The sequence below is a fragment of the Hippoglossus stenolepis genome, chromosome 11 (assembly GCF_022539355.2).
Source record: "Hippoglossus stenolepis isolate QCI-W04-F060 chromosome 11, HSTE1.2, whole genome shotgun sequence".
NCBI classification, from domain to species: Eukaryota; Metazoa; Chordata; class Actinopteri; order Pleuronectiformes; family Pleuronectidae; genus Hippoglossus; species Hippoglossus stenolepis.
The window spans coordinates 22,509,334-22,532,471 of NC_061493.1; positions in this window are offsets into that span (position 1 = coordinate 22,509,334).

Sequence of the window (23,138 nt, forward strand, 5' to 3'; positions counted from 1 at the left end):
AATCTTGGGGCCCAGCTGCTTTCGTCTGACGTTGAATTCGCCTCTGGAGGTAATATCTGTATCCAGATCTGGTTCATATGAATGCAACTGGCCGATGTGTGTGTGTAAACCACGTAGGACGCGTTAGAACACACAGTCACACAAACCCCCTGCACCACAGAGACCTCCGCTCCCTCCACCCGTTGGTGCAGGTCTCCAGAGAGCCGGGTTCCTCTGGATGCAGCGGGCGTCGCCGGCAGCACTCGAGCATCCCGCCCGCCCCGCCCACTGGGTGTCGAAGCATTCCATTGCTCCGCCCCATCTACAGCTCCGGGCTCATTTTATTTCAATTAATTAGCATAAATGTATGTGTATGAGGCCCCCTCCCTCCCCACCCCACCACCTCTCCCGTCCCCTCCACCACAATCTAGTATGCAAATGTTAATTAGAAATTGATGAATTGCAGGAGGGTTTAAAGTAATGACATCCCGGGGGGGGGGCAACGTTCTCCATGAAATGCAGTAATCCTCACCGACTGCGTGGCTCCTGTAGCACAATGTGTGTAGCAACGCACCTCCGAGCCAAAATCGTCTGCCACAAATAACGCACGTCAACTGTAAGAGATAAACAGAGGGAGGATATTAAGAATTCATCCGAGTGAATTTGAGGAGGAACAGATCCTGAGTTGCTCCAGACTTCAAAAGGGCTGGAAACACTTGTTTGGAGGAGCCGAGACACTCGATGTGTTTTCTTTATAGTCTTCATCACTGAGGCTGAGTGGATGTACGTGGTTTTCTTTCATGATTTAAAACCCTTTTGAGACTTTATTTATCATTTATCAATGTGCACCAACAGGCTGCACATTAGATTCTCTTATATCACAAAGGTGAAACTACTTTACAGCAAGATACAGTTTGGATATGATTCTGAAAATTGACACTTTAACAAGTTTATCCTCTTTAAAACCAGACAAAATATTCGAAACTGCAAACTGTGACATCACGTTTTATGGGAAATGTTGAAGAAATTGATGACGTGATAAAAATGTTTCGGCCCAAAACAACAACTCTTGAGTAGGAAAACAATAATTAAAACATTTTGTGATATTGAGCATTATTTCAATTGCACCTTTTTGCCTGTCTTGTTATTTCCAGACTCGTGAGGTCACTGTGACCTTTGACCAGTGGAGCAGAATCAGTTCATCGTGGTTCAAATGTGACGGAATTCCCTCGAGGCAGAATTGAGAGGCCACAAAAAAACGGATTCAGTCACAATGACCTCGTTTTTTCCAAGTGAACGCGTTTATTCCCATATTTGAAGAAAGTCACTGAAGTTGTTCTCTAGATATCGTGTTCACAAGAATTCAAAACCGGACAACAAGCCACTGAGTCGTTAAAATAAAGCAACATACATGATCATAATGAGCATAAACGAGATGATAAAGTGCATTTCATGGAGAAATGACACTGCTGGGAGGAAAGAAGCCAGTTTGGGTTCATGTCCTGGTTTTTTTGCACCATAAACTACAACTATTTGGTAAAAAAGGTCAAAGTAAAGTGATCGTTAGTATAATTTATGGTTTAAAATTGTTTCAGAAGCAGTTTTTGTAGGAACGTATTGTAAGTGCCCCTGAATCCTGATTCTTCTCTGTTGGGAATTACAAATGGTCTAAATATAAACGGAAGTCTTTACATAGCGTTTTCACTTTTTACGATATTATCTTCAGTTGTTACAGAATCAGCTCGAATCTTGGTTTTGAGAATCTCCTCCAGGAAGTCGAAGCCTCGACAACGGTCTCATTTAAGAGGGGGTCAAACCTTATGATCACAGTGAAGCTCGGTCGGCTCGTCGTTTGAACTGTAAATGTGCGACTGCCTCTGGCGAAGGAAAGACCCAAATCTCACTGGAAACCAAACGACAAAGAACTCGGCGACCGAGGAGACAAGTCTCCGTGAAGCAGGAGCATTTAAACTCGTCGGGGACGAACCGTGAACGTGTCACATAACGACTCTTTGTTAGAACCCGTGGTGGTGGTGTGGTCGCTGAACTGTGGCGACAGTGTTCACAAATACAACACAGAACACTCTCTTCGTTTCCTTTTCCATAAAGTGATCGTTTCCTCGCTGCTCTGCTCAGATCGAAGTCTCGTTGCTGTAATGTTTGAAAATCCCCAAATGTCTCACGCTGCATTTCGTGCACGGAGTTCGTTATGTGCACATAATACACCACGGGGCACCGAGCATCGCTTTCCACGGGATGTAATGGGTTTCTTGCAAAACAAAATGAAGAAACTGAAAGGGTAGTAATTATAATATAATTACCATATCATTAACATATTAATTTGCAACACTCGGGACGCGATGCACTTTGATGAAACACTCTGTGCCTTTTGTGAGGCACGAGACGCACTTAAAGGAACACGCTGCATGTGACACACTTCATAACCTGCTGCATCCGTCGGCTGGAACCAACAGAGATTTCTCACTTTGAATAAACTAGTTTAAACTCGAGAAGTAGAAGTAGAGAAAAACTGGACTAAAACAAGTACAGCATCGTATTGTATTCAGGTAATTTTTAATCTTAATGTGCTTTTAAAACATCTCCTTCCACCTCAGTGTCGTGAAGACGAGGAATTATTTTTATACTTTGTCATTTCTGAAATATTCCCTTTTAAAACTAGTAGAGCTCACAACTCCATCAAGGCCCAACAGTCTCCTCATGAAACCATATTTATTTGGATGTAAATATACCTGTTATTTTCATCACGTTCCATAAATTGTTCTCAATCCACGAAGAAAACAATGCAAAAATGAAACACATCTCACAATGTTAAAGAAGGTGAAATAAAACTAACTTATGGGTTATGTTCCACCCGTCAACATAATATCACAGGAATCTGTTTAGTAGTTTTTGCGTATTTGTGCGAACTAACAAACAAAATACAATTGAAAACAAGTAATACTCGTAACATCTTGACAGTGTACATGTCTGTGTTCTCTACAAGTGCATCCGTCTGTGCGTCAGCAGCACGTCTGTGAGCTTGTCTGTGTTGTCAGAGGGGCTGGATATCTGTTTTACTGTCAACACAGAGAGAGAGAGAGAGAGAGAGAGAGAGAGAGAGAGAGAGAGAGAGAGAGAGAGAGAGGTTAAAGAGAAGGATGGAGCTTTGTGTTTTCAGGTGAACAGGAACCCCTCTGACACAGGAATGGAACAACCCGTTGGTTCAGACAGGTGTGCTGCATGTACTCGCCAAAATAAAACACTAAAGAGCTGAAAATCTAAATGTTAATGTGCATATTCATGTTTTCTGAACTCAAATATGATATTTACTCAAATGGTTTTTTAGACAAATTGAACAACAGAGGGTGGAGAGAGTGATCGAGGAGTTTCTCATTTCTCATCAGTGGCCACAACAGGAGCAGCTGTTCTCTCATCAACATTCACAGATAGATAAAAACACGTCTATCTATGAATGTTGTGAAACTCGTGCATGGAGCACAGCAGAGCTCACAGAGGCAGCGGAGCGACGCAGAGAGTCCTTCAGAAGCTCGATGACTCAGGAGAGACACTCCGACCGCAGAGCCGGAGACGGCAGCGCGCCGTCCCATCCATCAAAATGTGTGAGTGCACAGAGACGCACAAACACTACGCGTCATCGTTCAAAGTAAATGTCACGTTGTCGGTTTCTCCAGGAGCAATAACGCGAAACCTGTTATTGATGTGGAGACACGAGACAATACTTTGATTGTTTTACGAAGGAATTGGAGATGACTCAAACGTGGACGGTGGTAAACAGAGGGATTCTGTAGATGTTTGGGACGTGAGGACACTCGTTGTTCTTACTAAACTTCACGTGTTTTCTCAGACTGGACGACAAAGATGATCTGAAAAAGAGGGAAACTTCTGAGACTCTGAGGATTCACCTGCTCGTCCACATTTAATTCTCACTCGTTGTTCTTCTGTCTTTGTGAGGACACAGCGACAAATAACATTTTTATTTTTAAAGAACAGTTTTTATGATGCATAAGGCTCAAACAAAATGAGAGACACTGACAAGTCTTCAGTTTATGAGCATATAAATACATATTAAGGTCTATATTACACTATAAAATAGCTGCGCGGGTTTAATGTGTTTGTTAGTACTCAGTATTTTAGTATTTTCTCTGTAAATACATATTTTCTCTGGTCACATGACGACACTGACTTCCCATCACCCACCCGATGAGAACTCCCGCCCCAGTTTTCCTGCAAGCTCCATGTTCTTGGCCCGCACCCCCAATAATCCCACTATGGCAAATAAAGAATTAAGAAAACATCTGTCGTGTTTCCCACTGTCAGGCCAGTGTCATCACACGCTTATTAACACATTCATCACCAGGGAGAACGCACGGATGGTCCCATTGGCAGGGACATCAAAGGTTCAAACCCTGTTTTGCGCCGCTCTCCAGAGATGGATCACAGTCCCTGCACAAAGCCGTCCTGATTACGTCCCCCGTGTGGCCGGGGACACGTCCTCTCTCCCTTGATCTGCGTCGCTCGCTGACCTGATTCTCTCTCCGCGGACACGCTCCCTCGGCGAGAGGACGGCTTGTGAAGATTCCACGGGCGCTTTAGTTGCATTTGACGCATTTGTGCCAAAATGGCGAGCGGGAAGTTAGAGCTGTTGGATTTTATTTTTGAATGCTTCCGTTTTGACTGTATGTTGGTCGCTCTTGACGTGACCTTCAAAAAAAAAGTTGGATAGCAGCAAATGTGTTCCTTAAAAAATGTCAAACTCCTGACGGGAGATGTCAGAGGAAAGAACTCTCGCAAAGGGAGATGATGAAAGTGTGTGACCTTCTCCATGTGGAAGGTGTGTTTCAGTATCTGTCACATTAATATCTCTGTAGTTACACACACGTGAACATATTTAAAATACAAAATGTGAAGTGCTTTGTGTTAAAAAAAACCTCTCATTTGTAACTGATGAGATGTTTGTGCAGATCCTTCCACTTTATGCTTTAAATATTTGGTATTGTTCACTCTACGGAGATTTATTCTTGAATTTTGAGATGATATTCAATCCCTCTGAAGAATCCCATTGCTGCTTGGAACCTTGCAAATGTAATTGTGACACCATTTACTATAATGATCAGGACTAAGCAGGAAACTATCACAGATTCATCAGATTGAAATGTCTTTACCTGACCTCACACAGATCTTAAGATCAGGCGTTGACATGGATGAGGTGATTGAAACCTGTGGAAAACCTAAATTAAGTCATAATCATCTTCCATATTCATTTAATCCTCTTATGATTGAAGTCGATAACACAGAGAAAATAATTTATGATTGCGGCGACAACCCCCCTGGATTTATTAGGTCATATAAACCCCCGGCTTCCATAACATTAATCCGTCTCCGTGGCGACATAATGATGCCGGCTAGCAAAATCTACAGCCTTTTTAAAAAGATGGCAGGCGTTAAATATGAACGTCTGACATTTTGAGGGAATCTTTCACGTCGAACAGTGACCACGACGCCCGTCCTCCATCTGTGCGCGAGACGATTCAGCCGAGTGGAGCTACCTGGAGACAGAAACGAGTCTGAGTCATGTCGAGCATCAGCTCCACGTCCCCGTCTCCTGTGCTGCTGCCGTATAACACACAGAGATCCTTCCTGAAAGACCGTCTTCGGGGCTTCTCCTCTGCAAATGTCATCCCACTCCAGACGTCACTCTGAAAATGTCACCCCGCCACCCTTTTCATTAGCTCACCGCCTCTCCTCTCCATTATACACCGTTTTTCCATTAGAGGGATCACACACCGAGGGCAAGGTTCTCCTGGAGTCGCCCGGAACCCAGGTGTGGTTTCAAGGCGAGGAGAGGACGGCTGTTCTGGCGCTCGCTGTTATGGTTTTGATGTTGTTTGCTGAGCCGGTGATCACCTGTTATCCCCCAAGAGGAGTGCAGCATGGAGCTGAGCCGTCAATCATGTCTGAGGGAGAAGAAGGAGAACGATGCAATTTAGATGTTTCTGCTTCCCGGGCGGACGCGTCGGTTAACTTCACTGAACTCTGGACATTTTGGGAATCTGCTTGAAAGCTGCAAGAAAAAAAAAGTTGTTTTTATTTATCTTCCTTCCTGGAAAATGTATTTCATGCAGTAAAAGGCAGTTATTCTCATTTCCAGAGGGACACATAACACACTGTGCAATAAAGACGACTGAGAAACACACATGCATGCTTTATAATTATGTATTTTCATGTCATATATTGTGTAGGACCAGATTGAAGTGCCTTCAACTAAACTACTTTACAACATCATTCCATCTTTGTATTTTATTGTATTTTATTATTTTTACACATTTCTATCTACTTTATCTCTATTATTCTTTCAACATGTTTTTAGATATTAATACAGATTTATTCTTTTCATTTCCTATTCCTCTTGTATTATTTGATCTGTCTTATTCTACTCGTTCAGATTCCAAATTGATTTACTTTTGTCTCTGTGCTGTTTCGATGTCCCTGCGCAGCACCGTGAATCTACCTGTGTATGAAATGTGCTTTGAAACAAAAATAGATATTGAATCTGTGCACAGATATGAATTTTTTTAACCTTGCAAGGAAGCAGGATTTTCTCAAAGGATTTTCTCTGAATCATTGAGTGACGACTCTCATTTAGGTTTTTCATATTTCAATCCCTGAACAAAATAATACACAATCAGATTTAAAACTATATTTAAAATATAAAATACACAAAGTAAATGATGCTGAAGACTTTCAATTTGTATTTGTCGTCAACAAATCATATGAAAATTTAATAAAACCAACAAACTATGACCAATGTAGCCAAAGCCCTTTACCAGCCTCCTACCTACACAGTGATATGCATATATCCTGTGTATTAATCCACAGCTGAAAATAGTCCCAAACAAACGCCTTTTCACTTCATGAAGCACTTAGAGACAAAGATAGGATTCATATTTCAGCTCCGTCACCTCTTCTGCATAAAACTGCAGCAAAAGCAAAATCTTTTGAAGTGTGAACCCCCCCCCTCAGCGTCATCCACACTTGCATGATGATCATGTCTCAGCTCTGTGGCGAGGGGGGGGGGGGGCGCTCCTGACACCTTGTGAATTTTGACTTTTTAAAAATAAGAAAAGAAATGCGATGAACCTAAGTTATTTATCTTTTCAAAATGAACATCTGGTTTTTTCTCATATATTCTCCACTTGCGGTGGAGTGGAACGAGAGGTGGACGGATCCCGGTGAGCGGAGCATCGTCCAATCACTGCTCGTGCACACGTCTAACACCGTCCTCTCAGTTTTTCATATATCGGCGCCCGACTCTGTGAAAATTAAACCCATTTTTCAACGTCTGCTGTCCGTCAAAGTCAGCGCCCCCCCGCCCCCCCCTCTATGGGCCGAGAGTCATATTTGCTAATGAGTTGATTTGCTGCTGCCATGGCAACAGGTCCATCACTGCAGAGCGTGAAGCAGGAGTGGCGCCCTCGACACAAACCCCCGTAAACACAAGACACCCGGGCTGAGGATCCATGATGCATAATGCAGCGGCATAACCCTCATCCAGACGTTTTTCCCTCTGTCCATCTATTCATTCTGACGTTTTTTTCTCTACTCACTCCCACACCCTGCAGTCATCCATCCCATCTGGTCTGATCATGGGGGTCCTCTCCTCTCCGTGCCCCCCCCCTGCAGCTACCCCAAAGAAAAGAAAGTAGAAGAAGACAGAATGAAGGAGGAGAAGAGTGCACGTTAAAGTTCACGTGTGACAGGATGAAAAATGTAGGGTTGTTCAAGTCCAAGACGAATTATGAATAAAATCCCTGGGTCCAAAATTATAAACTGGCCGAGCAGCTCCTGCAGGTGAAATGTGTCTGTGGTGAATGATTTCACTCGGGGGTTGTATGGACATGTTTCAGACGATAACGTTACAATATGTCAGTTATTTACGGTTTTGTATTTGATTATTTAGACAGATTCAGTTATATTGCAGAGGATAAATGTGTTTATATGGAGCTTTTCCTGTGTTATCGACCACGCGAAGCACTTTACAGTAACAAGTCGTATCCACGCGTTCACACACACATTCACATGCTGCCGGCACAGATATGTAAGGCAATTTGAGCCTCAGTATCTTGCCCAAGGACACTACGGCATTCAGACTAGAGGAGTCGGAGATCGAACCACCGACCCGCTGAGCCACAGCCCCCTAAAGAGTCTATAGGTTTCTAAACAGGGTTGAAGTTTGAATCAAACATCCGTCTCTGTGACAAGTGAATGAATTCTGAAGTATCTGAGCTCAGGCATCATCAAGGTGAAGGATTTTAGAAAAGAAAAGCTTTTTGTAAAAACCTTAAATCTCTCTGTCACAGTAAATATGTGGCTACAGGTGAAAATCAATATTTGCATTTTGCATCTCCGGGTCTAACGTTTAAAGCAGTCGAGCACAGATTAGTAACCTTTGTTATACTGATCATTTCACTCTGTAATAAATAAACAGATGCTCTGGTTGGTAATTCATAAATAATTGCATAATAATGATCAGTTAATTATGTGGTAATTGTCTCAAGTGTTTGATATATGAGTCATTTTTTGATTGATGTTTGCAGCCTCTGACATTATGCATTCAAATATTCATTCATATCATAATTTAATGTCAAAAAAACCACATTTGATTATATTCTGTATAAACTCCCATAATTTTCTATTTGGTAATTCATCCATTAATGCACCTATTTATTTAAAAAAGGGTAATTTTGGATTCTGATCAAAGGCTCAAACTGATGATGTTGACTCCTCTGAATCAAATCTGCCACATAAACAGTTCTAATCAGTTATTGTTCGCAAGTGAAACATGATTCTAACATGAGTCTCACAGGGTTTTGACTCCCACCTGATCTCTGTCTGCTTCTCTAAGGCAGAGCCGAGTGTCTCCGTCCCTCAGCTACAGGTTTCAGTGTCGGCTCAGCGGACGACCGGCAGGGACCATCTCTCTAATTACACAAAGGTCGCCCCGGCGCCCCTCTCGCCGCGACGTGACCAGATGACGCCGCTCTCTCTCCCATCTGCCGACGCCTCGTGAAGCAGAAGCGGCACAGATTGTGACTCTTGCGTGACTTCGCGGGCACAGCGGGCCGCGATGCTCCGTCAGGCCTCAGCGGTCCTACGTCCCATATGACCCTCTCTAGATGTGAGAACAGGGTGATTGCACGAATGCTCAGTTGGGTATCGCACAGTCTGTGATAAATGTGTCACCATTTTACCCACTTTGCAGTCAGGACATGCACTTCACGCTCTGATTGGAAGTCGTGACACGGCTCTCACCAAAGTGTGACCAGTCCACCATTTTCTTTTCAGGCTTTTAAAACCAAAAAGCCTCTTTTGTTGATGTTTCCAGTACATGAAGGTACGACAGAGTATAATGGCCGCTGACAAATAATCTCTCATTTTAGGCTACGTGTCTTTTTAGAGGGCGGATATCAGGTTATCAGCTGGAATGTGGAGCATCTTGTCATATTTTAGTTCAGGTATAAAGAATAAGAAATAACAAAACACTTAATATCTTTTGGCACATCGCACAGATTTTTATTTCTGTGTATTTCCATTTGTATCTTTTGAAATAAGACTCATTAAATTATTCCCAAAATCTCAGAATTTAGTTTTCTTCGATACGGACCTAATACTCTGTCGTATGAACCTGAGAGTGCAGAGACAATGGAAAATTATTACTTAGTAATAATACATTTTTGAGTTTCTGCGCTCCATTTCCCGTATACATGACGTAAACATCAAATCGTTTTATGGGTGGCCACAAGGTTAGCTAACGGCTAACGTGTTAGCAAACTGTTTCCTGCACACAACACATTTCTAGCAGACATGGATCAACAACAGTTCTCATTTGAAGTCATGTTTCTCTGCACATCTTCATTGTGAGATAAATATCGTTAGCTGCTAAATGCTAAATTCTTCACCAGCTAGTCGCTAACTTTGTCCGATCTGCGTTTTGGAGCTGAGCAGGTTGTATCAGTCGGTTTGATCGCCGTAAGTAAATTTGCTAAAAAAATTAACAATGAGCTAAAATAGGCTGCGACACTTTGAAGAGTTGTGTAAAAAATACCGTCCGATTCTATGACTCGACGAAGAACCACTTTCATACATCGTTGATATGAAAATACTCCGACATTCTTACGTTAGCATCTGTTCAACCACTGTGTTCAGCAGCAGAACAGCAACAGGAGTAAACATGCTTATAAAGTCCTTTATTTCTGAAGCACCGGGGAAATAACTCCATTGATTTAAAGTCGCGTTGGGCCTTGTGTGGTGAAGGCGTGACCCCGTTAGCCATTTTGTTTCCCGGAGCGTCGTTTTTCATCGTATGACATGGTAATTACACTTCGTGTTGTGCTCTGCGGACCCCTTTACATCAGGCTCCGCTCGTTAAGGCCCTTTGGTAACATTATAATGTGCAGTCATTATTGCAGGCATCATAAAACACAAGCGGGCACTGAATTAGTGAGTATTTTTCCATTAGCGTGGCATAATGTGTTAGTGATTGAGTTTAAAGATGTGGAAGAACTCTCATATTTATAAAGCAAGTGAGGAAATAAATATGTTCACCAACATTAGACGCCAAAAATGACAAATACGCTGAACTCGTCGGACTGATGGCAGGAAATTAAAGCTAATTGCAAGAGTTTGCATGGATTTAGTCAGCAACTTAAGTGATGTTGGATCCCACGATGGAGCTCAGATGATTTACCTGTTGGGTTTTCAGCTCAATCATCTTTATACGTCACGGAAATACAGATATTGACACTTGCAGAGAACTGGAAAAAGTCCCTTTTAAAAGGATTTTGTATTTGTACATAACGCAACTAATATATCTACTTCACTTTGCTTCCAGGGGCACTTAGTGTGTTTTACTCCATTATATGCTAAGAAACTTTTCAGATTAATATACTACATATGTGACTAGCTTATGAAATAGTTAAATAATTAGATCCTTGACATGACACATGAGTGTATGAGTAATAATAACCAGTATAATTAGTTTTCACAGTTTTACAAAGTGAATAGTAAACGTGTAGCGGCTCATAAAATACATCTTTACTCACCGGTGAATCCTGCAAACGCAAAGATCTGCAGTTCTGTTGACTTTACTTTGCAGTTTATCAAATATCCTAACGAAGCAAACGTGACCCGAGCGATAACGACAGATTGCCACCATCAATCACAATTCTGCCGGCGAGACGCGGCGCTCGCTCTGCGTCCTTTCCACTCAGTCTGCTTATCTCTTAACTTACATAACCCCCCGGCGCCCTCGGGAGGCTGCGGACGCTGCCTGAGATTGTATCAGCGCGCACAGGTCAAGGGAAGGCGATAACTAATTCATGAGGCCGTTTGCGAGGAGCCCTCGTCCAGTCATTAGTCGTCTGTCGGCCTCCGCTCGAGCAGCCTTGGGACTCGGGGCAGCGTTGTGTGTCGTGATGTGGCGTTTCGTAAACAAGACCTCTTTTTGTGCTTCGGACGTTTCAGTCATAGGGAGAGCATGTAAGGTTTCCTGAATGCAACCTAGTGTCTTCCTAATCTCATATTCAAGATGGCGCGTGCATCAACTGACGTCTTCTTCCTTCAGTCCTGTGTTGAGAAACTGCACGAGTCCACTCACCCCCCGAGAACGTCAGAGCTTTAGTTCAAAATTCACACTCTTTCACATTCTTTTCACACTTTTCTTTCCTAATGGAGGGAAAACACTGGTTTCAACACAACCCTGTGTGCTGGTGGATCCGTTATCACTAAACCAAATCTATGTACCGTGTGTACAATCCATTTATTGTGTCGTGTCATGTGCGACCTTGAGATCAAGGCCCTGTTTTCATAATCTCTCGACTCTGAGCCTGGTCTTTGTAGAACTGTAGAAAGGCTCCGACGACAGTGGAGGTCGTCTCTGTGGTCGTCTGCAGCCTAACAGCCGCACAGGGTCCTGGGTTCGACCTGCTCTGGTTCCCCTGTCCTTAAAAAGAGATAAATAATGAATATTAAACATTAAAAAAATGATTGTACTGCAATGCTCCCTGAATAAAATAACATAATTAATATATATTTTTTAATTATTTGTGTTCAGATTTGACCTTATCAACAAAACAATCCCAAAAAGGGACAGATGCATATATGCTACATATACTGAATAGGACAATCTGACTGAAATCAACCATGCAGAGTGTATTGCTTGATTTTTAATTACTTGCCTCTGTTTTTTAAATATAAATATTATAATTAACATAAATTTTACATTATATATATATGTATAAACGTTGGAGTAGTGTTGAAACATCAGATTGAATCAAAATATACATATATACACATATACTGTACACACACACACAGAAATCTAATAGCTCAGCTATATTAAAAAAACAAATAAAACCTTGTAATGAGTGTGTTCCGTATTCTGTCTGTAAACATGAACAGATGTTAAATGAATACACAGTACGCACTACACACACCTGTGTATTTTCCAGATGGACGCCAGTTGAGCTGTTACTGGGTTTGAGTGGAGTGACAGCTGCTGGATTACTTGTCACAACAAGAGGGGATTAAAAGAATTCCTCATTTAACGCTGATCCCATCACACTTAAATAACAATAATCCTAAAGGCGTCATTATCATCAACCAGTGTTTTGTGTGATCGGACAATTAGTCACAGAATCACAAATGCCAGCGTTAATGTCTTTGTGTCCACCGCTGCTTCCCTGTAGTAACATTGTAAGTTTGATTTATTACTGTGGTATTGTTCTGTGTATTAAGTATGTACTTGCATTATAGGGATACTTTTTACCTGCACATATTTGTTTCCTTGGTGCAGATATGAAAGTTTCCCGTGGGCCCTTTTAGTGGCTTCTGTCCCCACACGCTGATTTACCCTGGTCTTATTGTTACCGCTGTGTTTCAGCCTAAAGTCCAACACTTCCTGTGTTTGCCTTCTCGGGACAGGAAACAGTCTTGAAGATCAAAGATCTGCAGTCAGGCCTTATCACAGACTGGGGAGCAGCGGGACTGTGGGACTGTGGGACATTGTTTATTTAAACCCATAAAAAGAGGGAGGATCGTTTGTGTGGCGATCACATCAAGTTGACACTGGTTCTGGTCCCAAGTGAGAAGAAAGAGGAAGACGTGTGGTGTCTGGGGACGTCAGATAGAGAAGTGTTTCCTGAGTGAAGATTACATCAAGCTCCGGGACCCCAGACCCAGAACTGGGGGGTTTTCCTGTTGACCGGAGGAAGAACCAGTCCTGTGGGGTTTCATAAAAGGTCTCATGGTTCTTGTTTGTTTGACGGTTCCCCCTGAATTAAACCAACCTTCTCCACCGCACCTACCACCTCCAGCAGCCTTCGCTCATCAGACGTCAACTTGGTGTTTCCCCCACAACACATCAGACAATGTCCCCTTCCTGCTGAAAATACTCCAACTCCACAATAAGACCTGCTTTCGTTGACCCGGGCCACCTTCATATGACGGAGCTTCAGAAACCTCTCCGATGGAAAGTTTGAGGCGGTAATTAAAGTTGTCAGTAGGTGGTTTGGCACCGGGGAGGGATTAGGATTCCTGGTGCTGGGTCTCAAACCGAGCCGACAATAAGGTCCCACCACAAAGCCAAGGGGCCACCGGGACCTGCGCCAGCGGCTGATTGATCCGTCAACGTGACGGGTCGAGTCGGCAGCTTTCGCTCTCCAGAGCTGCTCCTGCTGCTTTCGCGGAGCAAACCATGTGTGGAGCTTTTTCCACATCGTCAAACTCAAGTTGTGCTTTGTTTACGTGCAGCCACATGACGAGTGGATGAGAAGCCACTGCAGGCGGAGGACGTCCTCGGTGACTGTGCTGAAAGCCGGTAAAGGACGCTCAGTGAACAGCGTGATAAGCGATATATGTGTATAATGTGATATAAATACTGCAGCGCCTGTGGCTGCACAACTAAGATTTACATTTCAAGAAAAAGAACATAAAATATCTTAATTTCAAAAGTGGGTTGTGTGTGTGACTTATACTATTAATACAGTTTTTTCAACTGAGTTTCATAGGAAAGAAAATATTATATTTTAATAATTTACACTGTGACCAAAAAAGTCTGAGGACATGGTTTTAGTTTTCATTTTATAGAAATAATTTGTTTTTTAAGAATACAAGAGTAGAAGCATTGTAAACTAAAGAAATAATGGATGTTGATGATCTGAATTTACAGGTATCAACAATACTCGCGGTTATTTAAATGAAATTACACCAATTATATGAACTATGAGTCTTATAGAGAATGTGTCTCGGGCACAGAAGGATGTTTGTTCACTCAAGTTCAACAGATCAGAAAAGGGTTAAAGCCCAGTGGCCTTTAAAAGTCCACGGAGATTAGATGAAAGCAGCTATTGTGGCAAAATGTCGTAAAAACCAGTGAATATTACTGCTGGAAACTTCGTCTGATCAAAATGCAAGAGATGAAACATCAAGGAGACGAAGGAACAAAGTTAATATTATTCCTACGAAAGTGATACAGCATTTTTTGCAAATATAATATTTAGTCAAAGTCAACTTTATTGTCCATTCTGCCGTATCCACAGGACAGAGACGGTCTGATCCCCGGTGTAAACATATAAGTAGACAGAACATGTAAGTACACGACATATTAAGTACTCAAAGAAGAGGATACAACAAAGAATGCAGTTAAAAGGCGCACGGTATTCATAAGTGAGTAGTTAGATGCAAATGTAATCTATCAATTACAAAACATAACTTATTTCTATTTGATTTTAGTGTCATGTTAATGTTATTTACAATTTTAATTTTGAAATCTTAAATTTTTAGCAGTGCTCGGAGATATTTTTGTCATAACATTTCACACGTGAGAGATTTCCTTTAAGCTGATTCTGAGAAACTCAGTTTGGTCATGAAGTCTATGTAACGACCGTATAACCCAAACCATCGACAGGTTCGTATGGGAACAGGAAGACGGAGCCGTCGCAGAGCCGTTTACTGCCCGAACCCGAGGGTCGTGTTTCCTGGTGTTCCCTTGTGATAACATTGTCGCCGAGCTTCCTCCTCCTCCAACAGCCTGCCTTCGAAATTTAGCAAAAGAAAACACACAGAGAGAGAGATGCATGAAGACGACAGGCTTCTCACGGCTGTTTGTCAACGGCGTCAGACACAATAGTCTATACACGAAGGTAAAAGCTCAGAAAACAAACTCCCATTGGGACAATCGATGCTATACTTCCTTCCTTGAAGTTCTCAGCGATGCACGTGAGTCACTGAACTCACACAGGAAGCAGAGGGAAACACAAACTAACCTATAATCCAGTGATTTGAAAGTTTTTTTTGTAGTATATTTAAACGTACTTCCTACAAAATCATCAATTAATTGTATAGAGCATATTCACAAATCACAATTTGGCTCCTAGGGCAAAACTCAGGTTGATAAAAAATTTTTTAAAAATTGCATGAATGTGCCGTCACATCCCCCCATCTCTCCCTCTCTTCCCCTCAGGTCCAGACGCCAACAGGGTCTCTCGCCACAAGGAGAAGGAGAAGAGCCAGTGAATAGATTTTCACCAGCGAGGAGGCGCCGCTCCATCTGCAGAGCCACAGCAGCCTGGTTTTTTCCCGGGTACATCACACAAGCCGGCTGATTGTGAAAGATGATGCACTTGCACCCCGGCTAACAGGTTCACACGAGCCCACATGCTTAAGCCACCCAGGGCTAATTCAATTCCACTGCCATTCCAGAGGTAATAGAGTGCGTCTGGGCCTCCTCCAGTTAGTGCCGGGGAAAAAGGGGGTCGACGGGAAGGTGGCGGCCGAGGTCGCTCCACCACCCCCCGAGCTTCAAGGGTCAATCTGGCACATTTTGTTGATTTATACCAAATAAACTATTAAACATAACAGGAGCTATTAAAATGGTTCTGCTCAATAGTATTGATCAGGTAAACGTAGAATAACTTTGGGTCTTTGAATCAAAACAATAACAAAGGACCGTATTGGATGATGTCATGAGGCAGCGTGGGATTATGGGAGTTGCCGATGAAAATCTACGTGACGAGACTTCAGGGATGAGTCTTAAAGTTTTATTGACGTTACACAAAGTGGTATCTCTCTACATTGCTACGACCTAAACAGTCGACGCGTTGTAGAGTCTGTGGCTAACACGAGATCGAGACGTTTGTTCACGTTTTATTCTACGACGAAATATGTCAACAAATGTGTCGCTAACACATGGCTAAATAAGAATCCTGAAGTTGTCTTGAATATTAAACGTGATCACAAAAACCGAACCAGTCTCCAGTCCAGCTAAAAAGTTTCATCAGCAGCTGCACATCTTTATCTATCTTTTTACAGTTCCTACAAAATATTGCGTATTCACTGAACCTTCATGACGATTGATTTAAAAAGAAAAGGTCCAACCTAAAACAACTTTACTGAACCATACTTTTCCCTGAATTCATCACTGGAAACTGTCTCCACTTGAATTCAATAATAGAATAAATGAAAATTACATCTTGGGGGTTTTACACTATGTGCCACAGGTTTATAAAGACAAATGGACTGAATACCCCAGTGCACCGATTGTTCTTTTGCTGTGACAAGACTGTAACCGTGTGTGTGTGTGTCTGTGTGTGTGCACAGTGTGTGTTTCTGTGTGTGATAGCGTGACAGCTCCTGCAGCTGCGTGTCCTTCAGTTCACGTGTCTGCTCATGTATCGTAATCGATGTTGTTCGCGCTCACGCCGCCGCTCAGATTCCTCCCGAGCTCAGTCCGAACACACTTCAACACAAATCTGCTGCAAACTGAAACGTCACAGTCCTGCTCTGGATAACCAGGAGGCAACCGGGAGTGACGTAACTTTTTACAAAGTGGTTCTTGTGACACGCCAGACAGACGACGGGGTTCAGTCGTGTGTCAGTCCCTCAGAACTGTAATGTCCCTGCTGCAGCCCTTTTAGATTCATTATATGAAAGATCCCAAATGAAAGCATTAGCGTTCAGTTTGGTCGTGAAATAAAGCAGCTGGATAAACATCTCATCACAAAATATGAATTTGATGTTTTGTTAAAACCCTAAAAAAGGGCAGGTTTTTCCTCACGATGGATGTTTATACAAGAAACGAGGAACAGTGACATGTTTTCTGAACATTGGAGCATGAAAACCTTTTCAGGTAACAACACAGATGAAAGTAATAAACCTGAGTTTTACACGTCTCCTTTAAAAAAACCCTCTCTTGAATAACATTCTGCAGTTCTCCAGCTGAAAGACGAGCAGTTTGTTGTTGAACACCACTTCAGTGGAGAGGAACAAGCTGAAATTGCAGGAATGCAATCTAATGAGAGGGACTGAAATGGGCTGTGAGTGGACGTCAGGCTCGTGCAGCACTAATCGTCTCTGTTCCTCTCTTATACTCAGAAGGAGCGGCAAGGCTTTTATTTTTTACCACGAGCATCTGCCTACAAACACAGACACAATGGAGCCTCAGCAACCTGCCATGAAATTGCTTTTCACTTTAAAAACAAGCCGTGATAAAAGAAAGTGCACGACGGAGACGATCAGATATAAAATAGATCTGAGATACACTGAGACACATGCAGAAGACACTGATATCACAATGCAGCACCTATTCCTGTTGTATACATGTAAAGATATTGGAAACACATGGAAACTGGATACGAGCGCCGCCATCTTGTGCTTTTGACGTTATGTACCGCCAATACACGCTCTCGACCAATCACGAGTCAGTCTCATCTGTCAATCATGACGTTTCACCCTGTTTTTATAGCAAATCAAATCTAAACTTTACAGAAACAAACATCGATGTGATAACAACCACAAATGACAGCATCCATCTTCGAGGAAAATGTAAACGCGCATTTTGACTTGGTCCAAGTCCCATCTGCTAACATGACCGCTATACTGCAGCCTGCCACCAGGGGGCTATCAAGATGACTTGGTTTCATTTTGCGGCGCTGTCATGTCGTCCATCTTCTATAGTCGTATGAAAATCAAGGTTTCATAAGGTGGAGTGAAAACTTTATCTATTATCTTCACCTCCTTACTTTCCTATTCGACAGGACTCTTGAGTTTTCAACTCTTTGATATCTAATCTTGCCGAGGAGCTGCTAACTCTCTGTGAAAGCCTCAATAATGAGACCAGACCGAAGCTTATGTGTTATTCCGCTCGTCACTTAAAGCTTCATTAACGTGGGGTTTCCAGGGATTTGAGCCAGCAGTCACCCAGAGACGAGGGGTCGAGTTATTAAATTCCATCTTCTGCTAAATCAGTCAGGGAACAGACGGCCGTCATGAAAGCTGGAAAGGTTATCGGACTTTACTGGTTTATAAGAGAAGAGAAAGTTAAGGTGTAGTTGGTGTTTGGTTATAATTCAGTTTTTTGCAGGATGGGTGGCAACTCTTCTACTCCTGATTTTTAATTTGGATGTGCACCTAATTGCTCAGAGACATAATTATCAGTCCCCTCAATATGCCTGATTTTCTTCAAGAGTCATGAATTAGTCCCTGGGATTAAAACGTCAATAAACCTCATCTTGAAATGTTAAAAAACACTGAAAGATAAATTTCTGGATTCACGCTTTAATGCAGATCTGCACCAAAATATATATTTAGGCCCATTCCACCAAGTTCACAACCAGACACTGTCATCATACGTTTAAATATGTTAAAGCCTCTAACTCAGGTCGACCAAAGAATATCAAAGAGCAGGTTACTTACATTTTACTGTAACAGTAGTGAAACAGACATGTGTTTCCTTTAGTTCTGGTTATTTTTACTCCATACAGTTAAATAAATGAACCCATATCACTTACCAGCAGCCGTGTGGATGCTACAGTACAGGAATAGGACGTGTGGAGAACGTTCTGAAGACAAGAACGACGGTTCTATCATTTACAACCAGATTAGTCACTGGGATTAGTCACGATGAGCAAGAGGCTCCAGGCAGCCAGAAGCCATCCATTAACTGCATGTCACCCAGTTCACTTCCCTTCCTTGGTGGTTTGAAGAGGGAAAGTGATTTATGTCAAATATTTATGCCAAACAGCCGCAGAGAGGCCGCCACACTTTGTGTTCCGGGGACATTTCTAATGAAAATAAACATTTCCAGCCCCAGACGACATCTAAAGCTTGTGTCTGGAAGTCGGGTGATGCTTCTTCTTTTATATCAGACGGTGAAAATCACATTATAACTAATTATTACATCATGAAAAGCAAAGACAAGCAAAACCCCCCCTCTGCAGACAGAACATCTTCACCGCGCTGTATAAAGGAGGCTCTCCGTGGACTCTGACCTTGACGTAGCACTCGTTTCGCTCGCCGCTTTTAAGTTACGACACATTTGCATAAAGTGCTGGATGGTAAACGTCAACTCCTCGCGTGGAGCAACGCATTTAAAAACAGAATAATGAAACTGTGCAGTGCTGACTTGTGATAACACACACACACACAAACACACACAGACTGTAAAAACATCAAATGTCACGAGTCCGCGGCCCTATTGATCGCACAGCAGGGCATCATGGGAAAAAAAAAACATCCCACAGAGGTTAATGTACATGCATCTCAACCTGCTGGATGTGAATCAATACGTCATCATCTATGGAGTGAACAGCAGACATGTAAGATGACGTGTGGACGCAGATCCGACATGTTGAATACACGTGGAGGGACAGGTGGGCGGGGTTAACCACCGGACGCTTTAACCAGCTGTTCGACATGTGCATCTGTTGTTTGGATGTTGCATTGTGGTCCATGAGCAATCATTCATTTCCACGTACGTATGTGTGGAAATGAGAGGAGAGGTACACGTGAACTTCAAGGACTTCACCCACATGATCCATCAGCATTAAATCCACCTCTGATCGTCACTCTGACTCCGTGGCAGAGACTCGTCCACATCTTTGTCTCCTCAGCTCTGGACCACTCACGGGCTCCTGAATGTCCAGAACTGTCCTGCATCTTCCACAAAATCAATCCTCCTCCCTATAAACTCAATGCCCTGGTGTCCCAGTACCTGTCTGACCCCCTGGACCTCGTACATCTTGTTCCTTATGGTCCACAGACACGGGTCTGCTCTCCATCTCCTGCACCAGCCTGCAAACCTCTGGTGACATGAGTTCATTCAGTGTGGCGGCACCCATCCTCTGGAACTCTCCACCGGCAGAGATCCCATCACCCCATCTCTGGGCACTTCTTAAAATCTCCAGCAAGCATTTCTATTATTCTGTTGCTTAACATCATTTCTTTTTCATTTATTACGTCCTTTGTTTTGCTTGTCCTCTAACGTGCCCTTGTGTTCCTTGAAAGATGCTGTTTAAATCTCAGTTCATTGTTATCATTCACATTATTATCATCCTACACCTGGTGCAGAGCCAATCACAGTCTCATCAGAGGTGGTCGATAACAACCTTCTAGTTTCTAAACTATTTCAAATCCAGAAACAGCAGAAACAAGGAGATCCATCCCCACCGCAGACTGTCCACTTCACACCACCGCAGTAACAAGTCGATGCCGGTGTTAACAGCACTGCACTGGAGTCACTCTCCCTGAGCAAATGTCCACTTGGCCCGACTGGAAATTACCCCCATGGCCCGGTGACCAGATTGATCAGTTGTCCTTTTATTGGTGGAAATCCGCTCAGGAAGCTGCCACCTGGCTCCACACGGCCGACCTCCGCAGAGCGAGCTGAGGAGGGGATAGTGTTTGTCACTTGGCTAATGTTCTGGCTGGCTGTGTCGCCGTATGGGAATCCAGTGAGATAAGTCGTCGGTTTTGTGTGGGGAGTGAAAACAAAACAAAACAAAAGATAAAACAGAAGCCAACAGCTTGTCTCTGTGAGTCAGCGACGCTCCGCGACTTTGAACGCTGGCACCTTCCTCGCCGAACAACAGCAAAGCTTGTTTGCAGAAGCGCAGGAATCCTCGCTCTGATCCCGCGTGTTTCTGTCGGAGGAGCCGCACAAATGAAAAAGTTGAGCAGCTTTGATTTGTTCGCTGATCAAAAGACGGGAGGAGAATTTACACGGCGGACTGAACTTCACACTCAGACAGACGGACCGACAAACACCCCCCGCCGTGCGGCGCGGTAAACATCTTCCCCTCTCGCACGTGCACGCACACTTGTTGCCGAACGTGCACACGCGCGTGCTTTGATTCGACAGCCCCCCCGAAACCATCAGATACCTTATTAAAGCAGACATGTAAACACCAGAATGACTATATCCGTCCTCCGTCTGCTTCATCCCTCGTGTTGCTTCCGTCTTTTATGCTAATGTGCAGAGCGCAGCCGCTTTAGTCGCAAATTTACCGTCCGCCTCTTCTGGGAACAAACACCAGGCAGAACAAAGCGCGGCACACTCGTCCTAGATGAGATAGCTTGATGGTATCTGGCGTGTGTGTGCAGGAACAAACCCTGGGGATTAAACAAGCGTGCACATGCATGATTCTTCTATCCAATTTAAGAGTCTCCCTTGATTTGTCTGCAGAGACTCTCACTACAATCTACTGTTGAACATGTTCATTAGCCCGTGTGCGTGTGTGTGTCTGTGTGTGTGTGTGTGCGTGTGTGAATCACCAGGCTTCTCTCTTGCCTGGGAAGCCACATTACCCAGTGTGTCAGCTGCCATATGCTGAGATCAGGAAGAGGCGCATCAATTAGGAGACTCTTGATCCTGAGCTTCTCTCATCTCGTGAAGCACAAACACAGACTGAGGAGCAGCAGCGTCCAAACTGAGAGTCTTTAAACACGGGATCAAAGTACATGATGTCCGCATGAAAATGGACGGATCTGGCAGAAAAGAGTCGACTGGATGATCAAGGGTTTGAGGCATTGAAGATTCATTTCAGCCTCAGAGTCTGTGGGTAAGATGCCTGTTGAGGCCGAGTCCAGCACGTGTTGGATTTTGTTTGGTCTTGGCTGCTCCTGCTCCATCGTCTCAGCGAGTCACTTGACATGAAGTCAACAGGAACATGACTATTTGATCTGAGTGATCATCTCGAGGGACGTAGGGATGGTGCCGTCGGAATGTACAGAGACCTGATGAAGGATTATTATTCAGAAGATCAAACTATTAAATACAGATACCAGACCCGAGCCCGTCTGATCCCGATGAGGCAGGGTGGGGTTCGGACAAACATTTAGAAATGCATTCAGGTTCAGGTTGGTCACGTTGTGCTGATGGATATTAGAGTAGTACATGTTATAACTCTATTTTTAATTATTGCAGCTGAGTCCCAAATCCGCGTATAGATCGCGAAGGTCAAAACCAAAATGGAGACGGACTGGTCTACGGGGCATTCCCCGGGATTTCCATCGCCGGCTTGTCCTGAACCTAACTGCTGTCGCCTAGCAACAGAGCTGCAGCCGGACGCGACAAGAAAGTCAAAATAGGACGGACCGGTCCCGACGCTGTGACGCAATCTGTCCTCAAAAGCAGCCAAAGAAAACTGTCATATTACAAATCTACTGTGAGTTTAGCAAAATCACCTGAAAAGTGGAAGCAACAACTTCCTCGTCTTGCTCGAATCCTGCATGTTGACAAGCTTTGAATATTATCACTGGTAATTCTTACTGAAGCCCAGAAGCCCTGGAAATGTTTTTTAAAGCCACAAGTGCATGGAGCCAATATAACAGGGAAATAACTAGATGCTCGGAATAGAAAGAACTTTACTGTCAATCAACAACAAGTCTCTGCCTTCATTTATCAGGGATGAACAATAGTGTTCGTAATATTCTCACCTCAAACTGGGATATTGTAAATAAGTCAGCGGCTCTATGAGAATAATAAAAGGGATCAAGAGTTGCCAAGGTAACGCAAGTTTGCTCGCGTATATGTGATCTGCAACTAAATTTAATCAAGGTGGAAGAAATTGCGAGCTTTTTATATATTTGTCGAGAGATGGAGCTACTTCAGAGTGTTTTAGTGTGAAAGAATAAAATCCACTTTAAAAAAAAAAACTTAAATCAAAAACACTCCTGAACCAATAATTGTGAATCAAATTGTGTTTTATATGTTAGAGACGCCTCAACTTCTCCAAAAGGTAAAATGTTTTGGTAAAACATCTCAGTTTGATAAACCATTGACAATTCAGGTAGATTTCAAGGGTTAT